The following is a 12369-nucleotide window of genomic DNA, read 5'->3' as shown; positions in this document are numbered from 1 at the left end:
CTCTAATTTTACATTCGTGATCTCCTCTCGAGGTATAAGTAGGGGGAAGCAATATATTTGATACCTCATCCAAAAATGCACCCTCTCAAAACCTGGACAGCGAGCTACACCTCGATGCTGAGCGCCTCTGTTGCAGAGTCTGCCACTCGAGTCTGCTAAACATCTCGGTAATGCTATCACACTTACCAAATAACCCTGTGACGAAACGCGCCGCTCTTCTTTGGATCTTTTCTATCTCCTCCATCAACCCAATCTGGTACGGATCCCACACTGATGAGCAATACTCCAGTATAGGTCGAACGAGTGTTTTGTAAGCCACCACCTTTGTTGATGGACTACATTTTCTAAGGACTCTCCCAATGAATCTCAACCTGACACCCGCCTTACCAACAATTAATTTTATACGATCATTCCACTTCAAATCATTCCGTATGCATACTCCCAGATATTTTACAGAAGTAACTGCTACCAGTGTTTGTTCCGCTATCATATAATCGTACAATAAAGGATCCTTCTTTCTATGTTTTCGCAATACATTACATTTGTGTATGTTAAGGGTCAGTTGGCACTCCCTGCACCAAGTGCCTGTCCGCTGCAAATCTTCCTGCATTTCGCTGCAATTTTATAATGCTGCAACTTCTCTGTATACTACAGCATCATCCGCGAAAAGCCGCATTGAACTTCCGACACTATCTACTAGGTCATTTTTATATATATATATATATATATATATATATATATATATATATATATATATATTGTGAAAGGCAATGGTCCCATAACACTCCCCTGTGGCACGCTAGAAGTTACTTTATGGTCTGTAGCCATCTCTCCATTGAGATCTACATGCTGTGTTCTGTTTGCTAAAAATTCTTCAATCCAGCCACACAGCTGGTCTGATATTCCGTAGGTTCTTACTTTGTTTATCAGTCGACAGTGCAGAACTGTATCGAACACCTTCCGGAAGTCAAGGAAAATGGCATCCACCTGGGAACCTGTATCTAATATTTTCTGGGTCTCATGAACAAATAAAGCGAGTTGGGTCCCACACGATTGCTGTTTCCGGAATCCATGTTGATTCCTACAGAGTAGATTTTGGGTTTCCAGAAATGACACAGTACGCAAGCAAAAAACATGTTCTAAAATTCTACAACAGATCGATGTCAGAGATATAGGTCTATAGTTTTGCGCATCTGCTTGATGACCCTTCTTGAAGACTGGACTACCTGCGCTCTTTTCCAATCGTTTGGAACCTTCCAGTCCTCTAGAGACTTGCGGTACACAGCTGTTTGAAGGGGGGAAAGTTCTTTCGCCTTCCCAACAACATTTTCTATGAGTTCTCTCCAATTTAAGTTGTTCGTATCAGGGTAGCTGGATCACCCTGCCTGTTGTTTCTTCTTCAGTTCAGTTAGGATTTTACTACCACATTTTAACATTGGCAAAGTTGAATATTTTGCAATATATATCTACAAGGATACTTTGCAAATCACACTTATGTGCCTGGCAGAGAGGGTTCATCGAACCACATTCACAATAATCTTCTAGTACCCCACTCTCGTTTACCTTTCTGTGCGAGATCCAGTTTCCCTTATTTTATTATGGTTATTGTTTCTTCCTATGTGGACCTGCATCAACACAATATTTTTCACATTTGAAGGAGAAAGTTGAAAATTGGTCAGTGAAATTGAGCGAGAGGATCAGACTACAATGAGAAACACTTTTATTATTATTATTAATATTATTAAATATCTTTTATCATGTCTGTTACACTCTCCACTGTTTCTTGATATCAAATGTGCTGCCCTTCTTTTCACTTTCTCAGTGTACAGGAGGATGGACAAGCGAAGTGTAGGCAGTCTCTTTAATAGATTGGTTGCATTTTCTCAGTGTTCTGCCAATAAAACACAGTCTTGGGTTCGCCTTCCCCACAACATTTTCTATGAGTTCTTTCCAATTTAAGTTGTTCGTAATTGTAGCTCCTAGGTATTTAGTTGAATTTAGAGCTTTTAGATGAGACTGATTTATCACATAACAGAAGTTTAGTGGATTCTTTTTATCACTCATGTGGGTGACCTCAGACTTTTCATTACTTAGGGTCAATTGCCTATATTTGCACCATATCTTTTCTAAATGGTTTTGCAATTCGTTTGATCTTCTGATGACTCTTCTAGATGACAAATGACATCACGTGTGCAAACAACTTAAGATGATTACTCAGTCTCTTACATCATTTATATAGATAAGGAACAGCAGAGGGCCTTTAACACTTCATCTTCTAGATGACAAATGACATCACGTGTGCAAACAACTTAAGATGACTACTCAGTCTCTTACATCATTTATATAGATAAGGAACAGCAGAGGGCCTTTAACACTTCCTTGGGGACCGCCGAAAATCTCTTCTGTTTTACTCGATGACATTCCATCAGTTACTACGAACTGTGACCTCTCAGGAAATCACGAATCCAGTCGCATAAGTGAGACAATATTCCATATGTGAGCAATTTGATTACAAACCACTTGGAGGTACAGTGTCAGAAGCCTTCTGGAAATCTAGAAATACGGAATCAATTTGAAATCCCTGGTCTGTATCACTCACCACTTTGTGTTAGAAAAGATCTTGTTACATTTCACAAGAACAATATTTTCCAAATCTGTGTTGACTGTGTGTCAGTAGACAATTCTCTTTGAGATTAATTTGTAATGTTCAAACACAACATATGTTCCAAACCGGGACTGCATGTGTTTGATAGGTGAAAGTGACCAAAAATGCGAGAGAGTGATTGTAATAGCAAGCGACATTGTATTGTTTGAATTTTTACTTTTAACTACGCTCCTCTGTAGCCAAAGTCACTAATGCGTGCCTGTGTGGTGGCACTTGACTAGAGACGGGTAGTTCGCGAACGAACGGGTGCAAAGGAACGGTTCACCAAGATGAACGAGAGGACTGAGGAACAAATTCCAAGGAACGATTGGTTCATAGTTCACTTCGGTTGCGGCAGTCTACTAATAATTCCCGGGGACGAGGAACAATCGGTTCATAGTTCACTTTGGTCGCGACGGTCTACTTATAGTTCCCGGGAACGAGGAACAATCGGTTCATAGTTCACTTCGGTCGCGGCGGTCACTTTGGCAATTCTCATTCCAGCCTCGATCGTGTGCTCGTCTCAGTCTGCCTCCCTCGGCCGCACTCGTCGTTCTTTGCATGACCACCTGTCTCAGTTCCACTGCCGACTGCTCCTAGTTAGTCCAGTATCCAGTTGCTCGTTTCGTTCACTGCGCTCGCCTATTTTACATGTGTTCTAAACTGTTCTTGCACTTGGTTCTGGCTATTCAGCGTCCACGACCGGTAATCAAAAAGAATTTTATAGTTTCGTAAATTACATAAAAATTACGTTGTATGTAATAGGTACGCCTTTTCAGGTAACAAAAGGGGAATATCAGCTCACTTCATTCTATTGATGAACAGCAGAAGACATACTTAGAACAAGGCAAGGGGTTCTTTTTTTTCCCATAAAGTTTTTGGTTTCATCGACTTGATTTAGCAGCTAACTTTCAATTATTTGCTTAATTTTTAGTGTAAGAAAACTCATATAAAATGATTTTCGTGCAGCTTTCATATATAAAACATTACATTTAGGAAGGCTCTAATTATTTTTAAGTTTTGTTGTTTCCAATTTGCACTACCTGCTAGTTGGGTTTTTTTGAAAAAAAGAAAGAAAGTGGTTTGTGGGTCATTTTGGCTCAGTAGGAAAAGCGGTGCCTCTCCATTTGAAAAGACATAGATTGCCATAAAATCGTATTTACTTATTATCTCAAAAACATTTGTCCAGAAGGAGCTTTCAAACCAAAAACTTTATTACTGCGAACTTAATTATTGTTATTATTATTGCTGCATTAACTTTAATAATGCAACATAAATACCTAATTTTTACTAAGCATGTGTGAGAAAGCAAGTGTGAGAAAACCAGATTTTATTTTATGGTTCCATAAAGTCTCTACTTCGCCTACAAACTCAGAGACAACGTGAAATATATATAGGGTGTAAATGATTAGGATTTTACTACCACATTTTAACATTGGCAAAGTTGAATATTTTGCAATATATATCTACAAGGATACTTTGCAAATCACACTTATGTGCCTGGCAGAGAGGGTTCATCGAACCACATTCACAATAATCTTCTAGTACCCCACTCTCGTTTACCTTTCTGTGCGAGATCCAGTTTCCCTTATTTTATTATGGTTATTGTTTCTTCCTATGTGGACCTGCATCAACACAATATTTTTCACATTTGAAGGAGAAAGTTGAAAATTGGTCAGTGAAATTGAGCGAGAGGATCAGACTACAATGAGAAACACTTTTATTATTATTATTAATATTATTAAATATCTTTTATCATGTCTGTTACACTCTCCACTGTTTCTTGATATCAAATGTGCTGCCCTTCTTTTCACTTTCTCAGTGTACAGGAGGATGGACAAGCGAAGTGTAGGCAGTCTCTTTAATAGATTGGTTGCATTTTCTCAGTGTTCTGCCAATAAAACACAGTCTTGGGTTCGCCTTCCCCACAACATTTTCTATGAGTTCTTTCCAATTTAAGTTGTTCGTAATTGTAGCTCCTAGGTATTTAGTTGAATTTAGAGCTTTTAGATGAGACTGATTTATCACATAACAGAAGTTTAGTGGATTCTTTTTATCACTCATGTGGGTGACCTCAGACTTTTCATTACTTAGGGTCAATTGCCTATATTTGCACCATATCTTTTCTAAATGGTTTTGCAATTCGTTTGATCTTCTGATGACTCTTCTAGATGACAAATGACATCACGTGTGCAAACAACTTAAGATGATTACTCAGTCTCTTACATCATTTATATAGATAAGGAACAGCAGAGGGCCTTTAACACTTCATCTTCTAGATGACAAATGACATCACGTGTGCAAACAACTTAAGATGACTACTCAGTCTCTTACATCATTTATATAGATAAGGAACAGCAGAGGGCCTTTAACACTTCCTTGGGGACCGCCGAAAATCTCTTCTGTTTTACTCGATGACATTCCATCAGTTACTACGAACTGTGACCTCTCAGGAAATCACGAATCCAGTCGCATAAGTGAGACAATATTCCATATGTGAGCAATTTGATTACAAACCACTTGGAGGTACAGTGTCAGAAGCCTTCTGGAAATCTAGAAATACGGAATCAATTTGAAATCCCTGGTCTGTATCACTCACCACTTTGTGTTAGAAAAGATCTTGTTACATTTCACAAGAACAATATTTTCCAAATCTGTGTTGACTGTGTGTCAGTAGACAATTCTCTTTGAGATTAATTTGTAATGTTCAAACACAACATATGTTCCAAACCGGGACTGCATGTGTTTGATAGGTGAAAGTGACCAAAAATGCGAGAGAGTGATTGTAATAGCAAGCGACATTGTATTGTTTGAATTTTTACTTTTAACTACGCTCCTCTGTAGCCAAAGTCACTAATGCGTGCCTGTGTGGTGGCACTTGACTAGAGACGGGTAGTTCGCGAACGAACGGGTGCAAAGGAACGGTTCACCAAGATGAACGAGAGGACTGAGGAACAAATTCCAAGGAACGATTGGTTCATAGTTCACTTCGGTTGCGGCAGTCTACTAATAATTCCCGGGGACGAGGAACAATCGGTTCATAGTTCACTTTGGTCGCGACGGTCTACTTATAGTTCCCGGGAACGAGGAACAATCGGTTCATAGTTCACTTCGGTCGCGGCGGTCACTTTGGCAATTCTCATTCCAGCCTCGATCGTGTGCTCGTCTCAGTCTGCCTCCCTCGGCCGCACTCGTCGTTCTTTGCATGACCACCTGTCTCAGTTCCACTGCCGACTGCTCCTAGTTAGTCCAGTATCCAGTTGCTCGTTTCGTTCACTGCGCTCGCCTATTTTACATGTGTTCTAAACTGTTCTTGCACTTGGTTCTGGCTATTCAGCGTCCACGACCGGTAATCAAAAAGAATTTTATAGTTTCGTAAATTACATAAAAATTACGTTGTATGTAATAGGTACGCCTTTTCAGGTAACAAAAGGGGAATATCAGCTCACTTCATTCTATTGATGAACAGCAGAAGACATACTTAGAACAAGGCAAGGGGTTCTTTTTTTTCCCATAAAGTTTTTGGTTTCATCGACTTGATTTAGCAGCTAACTTTCAATTATTTGCTTAATTTTTAGTGTAAGAAAACTCATATAAAATGATTTTCGTGCAGCTTTCATATATAAAACATTACATTTAGGAAGGCTCTAATTATTTTTAAGTTTTGTTGTTTCCAATTTGCACTACCTGCTAGTTGGGTTTTTTTGAAAAAAAGAAAGAAAGTGGTTTGTGGGTCATTTTGGCTCAGTAGGAAAAGCGGTGCCTCTCCATTTGAAAAGACATAGATTGCCATAAAATCGTATTTACTTATTATCTCAAAAACATTTGTCCAGAAGGAGCTTTCAAACCAAAAACTTTATTACTGCGAACTTAATTATTGTTATTATTATTGCTGCATTAACTTTAATAATGCAACATAAATACCTAATTTTTACTAAGCATGTGTGAGAAAGCAAGTGTGAGAAAACCAGATTTTATTTTATGGTTCCATAAAGTCTCTACTTCGCCTACAAACTCAGAGACAACGTGAAATATATATAGGGTGTAAATGATTATTGTTTACAACGTAGCATAGCTCTGTAGTGGAAATCGAAACGAAGAATTCTATATGATACACTTGTGATTTATTAACTTGGGAAACAGCCACCAACAGGTTTACAAGATTAAATGAGCTATAGCCCATGCGCGTCGCGTGAGATTTTCACGTTCTCTTCTCCAGCTCTCTACACATCGTCATCGATTGTTTCGCAATTGTTGCTCGCATTAGCTTGATATTTCTTCACTGCCTAATTATTACACGTTTGTCTGTCTGTTGGATCTGCTTGTAATGGGCAACATATCATCCGTAATTGGCGAGCAGGTCTGTACTTGAGACCGGTTTTCCGTGCGCCATCCTATATTATTTCCCTGTGATCAGCCACACAAGACTACGGTTGCCTGAACGAGAGGTTCTGCAGAATCACAGAAATTATTTCTAAAAGTGTATAAGAATTCTGTAATGAATAAAAACTCTATACTCCAGGAGGTAGGCAAGTGCCCCCTCCTGGTGCCATCCATTCTTCAGTCACCTACACTACTAGTTTTCAATTTTTCATAAGAACCATATACCAAGCACAAATGAATGGTGAACGAGTAAAAATGAACGGTTCTCAAAAAAGAATGATCAGCAGTGAACTAGTTCCCAAGGATGAACGAGTTTGCCCATCTCTACACTCGACTCCGAGGTAAGACGGTTCGGACAATGTTGGTGGAAAATTTTCACGCCCAGTGTTCGGCCTGCAAGGGGAGGAGAGGTGATGGCACAAAGTTCCTGATCACCAGTTCTGGCACTGGTGGCTTGGATTAATTCCAAACCTTTCTGTGGTGGCTCTCAAAGTTGACGACACGTGACTGTCGGTGGCGAGGCCGCTCGTCGGGTGGAGGTGTCGAGCTCGGCAACCCCCATGATGTTATTTGAGTTTATTAGGCTGTGTGTCAGCACTAGGTTTCACTGTCTCCATCCACAACAACACAAACTCAACATTACACTGTACAAGCGCTGATCAGTCATCAACACGACACAGGTACACATTTGACACTTCATAACAGGTCGGAGGAATGCAACGATAGATTGCCTCCGCTAGGAACTTGCCTCGAGCGGTGATGCACGGTTGCTGCACTGCCACCTTACTCTCATTTCCCTCAGTGTGGGACTGCTTTGACTTTTTTGAGTTTTAATTGTTTAAACCACATTAGTAAGGGAAAGCAGAAAGGTGGAAGTAGTATATAGAGGGACTATACAAAGGCAATATACTTGAGGACAATGTTATAGAAAGGGAAGAGGATGTAGATGGAGATGAAATGGGCGATACGATACTGCGTGAAGAGTTTGATAGAGCACTGAAAGACCTGAGCGAAACAAGGCCCCGGGAGTAGACAATATTCCACTAGAACTACTGACAGCCTTGGGAGAGCCAGTCATGACAAAACTCTACCCTCTGGCAAGCAAGATGTATGAGACAGGCGAAATTCCCTCAGACTTCAAGAAGAATATAATAATTCCAATCCCAAAGAAAGTGGGTGTTGAAACTTCGTGGCAGATTAAACTGTGTGCCCGACCGAGACTCGAACTCGGGACCTTTGCCTTTCACGGGCAGGTGCTCTACCATCTGAGCTACCGAAGCACGACGCACGCCCTGTACTCACAGCTTTACTTCTGGCAGTACATCGTCTCCTACCTTCCAAACTTTACAGAAGCTCTTCTGCGAACCTTGCAGAACTAGCACCCCTGAAAGAAAGGATATAGTGGAGACATGGCTTAGCCACAGGCAAAGGCAAAGGTCCCGAGTTCGAGTCTCGGTCGGACACACAGTTTAATCTGCCAGGAAGTTTCATATCAGTGCACACATCGCTGCAGAGTGAAAAATCTCATTCTGGAAAGTGGCTGTTGACAGATATGAAACTTACCGAACTATCAGTTTAATAAGTCACAGCTGCAAAATACTAACGCGAATTCTTTACAGAAGAATGGAAAAACTTATAGAAGCTGACCTCAGGGAGGATCAGTTTGGATTGCGTAGAAATATGGGAACACGTGAGGCAATACTGACCCTACGACTTATCTTAGAAGCTAGATTAAGGAAAGGCAAACCTACATTTCTAGCATTTGTAGACTTAGAGAAAGCTTTTGACAATGTTGACTGGAATACTCTCTTTCAAATTCTGAAGGTGGCAGGGATAAAATACAGGGAGCGAAAGGTTATTTACAATTTGTACAGAAACCAGATGGCAGTTAGAGTCGAGGGACACGAAAGGGAAGCAGTGGTTGGGAAGGGAGTGAGACAGGGTTGTAGCCTATCCCCGATGTTATTCAGTCTGTATATTGAGCAAGCAGTAAAGGAAACAAAAGAAAAATTCGTAGTAGGTATTAAAATCCATGGAGAAGAAATAAAAACTTTGAGGTTTGCCGATAACATTGTAATTGTCAGAGACAGCAAAGGACTTGGTAGAGCAGTTGAACAGAATGGACAATGTCTTGAAGGAAGGATATAAGATGAACATCAACAAAGGCAAAATGAGGGTAATGGAATGTAGTCGGGTAATTAGATTAGGAAATGAGACGCTTAAAGTAGTAAAGGAGTTTTACTATTTGGGGAGCAAAATAACTGATGATGGTCGAAGTAGAGAGGATATAAAATGTAGACTGGCAATGGCAAGGAAAGCGTTTCTGAAGAAGAGAAATTGGTTAACATCAGGTATTGATTTAAGTGTCAGAAAGTCGTTTCTAAAAGTATTTGTATGGAGTGTAGCCATGTATGGAAGTGAAACATGGTCGATTAACAGTTTGGACAAGAAGAGAATAGAAGCTTTTGAAATGTGGTGCTACAGAAGAATGCTTAAGATTAGATGGGTAGATCACATAACTAATGAGGAGGTACTGAATAGAATAGGAGAGAAAAGAAGTTTGTGGCACAACTTGACTGGAAGAAGGGATCGGTTGGTAGGATATGTTCTGAGGCATCAAGGGATCACAAATTTAGCATTAGAGGGCAGTGTGGAGGGTAAAAATCGTAGAGGGAGAGCAAGGGATGAATACACTAGACAGATTCAGAAGGATGTAGGCTGCAGTAGGTACTGGGAGATGAAGAAGCTTGCACAGGATAGAGTAGCATGGAGCGCTACATCAAACCAGTCTCAGGACTGAAGACCACAACAACAACAACAACAGCCACATTTTTATTGGTTTATTTTTAAGAAGAGTGCTAATAACTATGCTGTTGAGTGTCCTAAATACACACACACACACACACACACACACACACACACACTCTTCAATTTGTGGCATACGGCAGAGTGTACTTACGGCACTGACATTATTCCCTGTTGTAGCCCTCTATTTTCCTCCATAATCGAGTCCATCAACATGACGTGGCAAATATGAGGTAGCCGAAGAGGTGGGTACGTGGGTTCTACTATGCCAAGACTGTTTGGTAGCTACAACAGGAAGAAACAATTAATTAGCGGTAGTACAAAATAAGAAAGTATTTATTACTTAACTTTTCTGTAGTCCACGATCAGTTCGCTGACAATTATAGAAGATGCGACTAGACTAAGTATCTGCAGAATGACACAATTTACACGTCACAAATCTTGCAGTGACGAATTAATCCCTCGTAATCTTGAATGTCGAATCCGGTGAATTTGAAGACTAACTTGGAACCTAGCTACAAAGACTTAATGGCAGCAATGACAGCTGCAGACGATGACCAACATCGGCACTAGCTGACCAGTGAGCGCGGCCATGAACTGTAGACTGGCACAACTGCACTGCTCCCCTGCTGCACACGAAGTGGCCTAGCGGTGAGCATAAGTACTGCGACTGGCTGTGTACTCATTGGCTAACACAGCCGCTCTTCTGCTCCGTTTATCGAGAGAATCGCATCCGGCAGATCGATCTCTCAGGTGGCGGTGTGGTCGTATGACTGATGACATCACACTTGTAATTGACTGAAGAGTCCGTAGCAAGTAGAGCAGTGTGTGTGGTTTGAGGTTTTCAGGTGCTAAATAGTGTGGTCATCAGCGCCCAAGGTAGAACACAGCATGTTCTTAATGAAGAGAAGTCTCCAGACATAAAACTATCTCTGGACATATCCAAATGGAGCATTTCTGGACTATTACTGCTCATAATACAGTGCCAGAAAATGAAAACAAGTTCACTCGGAAAGGTGATGTCGAATTTGGGTCCAATGACAGCATATGCTACCTGGGGATAGTAGATGTACTGGTAATATGAGGGTTGAATGAAAAGTAATGCCTCCAACTTTTTTAACTGGGTTTGGATGGGAATAGTTTAATAAATCATATTACCAATATTCACTTTTCTACATAATCTTCCGGAAAGCGTTTGACTCGGTGCCCCACTGCAGATTCCTAACTAAGGTACAAGCATATGGGACTGGTTCCCAAGTATGTGAGTGGCTCAAAGACTTCTTAAGTAATGGAACCCAGTATGTTGTCCTCGATGGTGAGTGTTCATCAGAGGTTAGGGTATCATCTGGAGTGCCCCAGGGAAGTGTGGTAGGTCCGCTGTTGTTTTCTATCTATATAAACAATCTTTTTGGATAGGGTGGATAGCAATGTGTGGCTGTTTGCTGATGATGCTGTTGTATATTGGAAGGTGTCGTTGTTGAGTGACTGTAGGAGGATGCAAGGTGACTTGGACAGGATTTGTGATTGGTGTAAAAAATGGCAGCTAAGTCTAAATATAGATAAATGTAAATTAATGCAGATGAATAGGAAAAAGAATCCCATAACGTTTGAATATTCCATTAGTAGTGTAGCGCTTGCCACAGTCACGTCGATTAAATATTTGGGCGTAACATTGCAGAGCGATATCAAGTGGGACAAGCATGTAAGGCACTTGTGTGGAAGGCGGATAGTCGTCTTCGGTTCATTGGTAGAATGTTGGGAAGATGTGGTTCATCTGTAAAGGAGACTGCTAATAAAACACTAATACGACCTATTCTCGAGTACTGCTCGAGAGTTTGGGATCCCTATCAGGATGGATTGAGGGAGGACATAGAAGCATTTCAGAGGTGGGCTGCTAGATTTGTTACTGGTAGGTTTGATCATCACACGAGTGTTACGGAAATGCTCCAGGAACTCCGGTGGGAGTCTCTAGAGGAAAGGAGGCGTTCTTTTCGTGAATCGCTACTGAGGAAATTTAGAGAACCAGCATTTGAGGCTGACTGCAGTACAATTTTACTGCCGCCAACTTACTTTTTGCGGAAAGACCACAAAGATAAGATAAGAGAGATTAGGGTTCGTACAGAGGCATATAGGCAGTCATTTTTCCCTCGTTCTGTTTGGGAGTGGAACAGGGACAGAAGATGCTAGTTGTGGTACAAGGTACCCTCCGCCATGCACCATATTGTGGATTGCGGAGTATGTATGTAGATGTAGAATTGGATACATTTTTGCTTGCAATGGACACATTTTCTGAAGCCATCAAGGAAGAAGTTGACACAATATTTCTGCAACCACAGTCCCACAGTCCTCTCAACATCTTCATCAGAAACATAATGATGTCCCTGCAGATCGTCTTTCATTTTAGGGAACAAGTGGAAGTGAGACAGTGCTAAATCTGGACTGTACGGAAGATGCTGTATGGTGGTGAGATTCAGTCTCTGAAGTTCTTCTGTGGTGGCACATGAAGTGTGTGACCCACACGTTGTGAAATGCCGACT

The 12369-nt window shown here is 40.9% G+C and overlaps 1 protein-coding gene across 6 annotated transcripts in view; it reads left to right on the top strand.

Moving 5' to 3' along the window:
- LOC126295326 (uncharacterized) overlaps positions 1-12369 on the top strand; it is a 1177740-nt gene that overhangs the window by 1043864 nt on the left and 121507 nt on the right. The window lies entirely within an intron of this gene.

Source organism: Schistocerca gregaria, chromosome 11, assembly GCF_023897955.1.
Source record: "Schistocerca gregaria isolate iqSchGreg1 chromosome 11, iqSchGreg1.2, whole genome shotgun sequence".
Classification (NCBI taxonomy): domain Eukaryota; kingdom Metazoa; phylum Arthropoda; class Insecta; order Orthoptera; family Acrididae; genus Schistocerca; species Schistocerca gregaria.
Note: the sequence above shows the minus strand (reverse complement) of the source record. Positions and strands in the feature narration are given on the sequence as shown.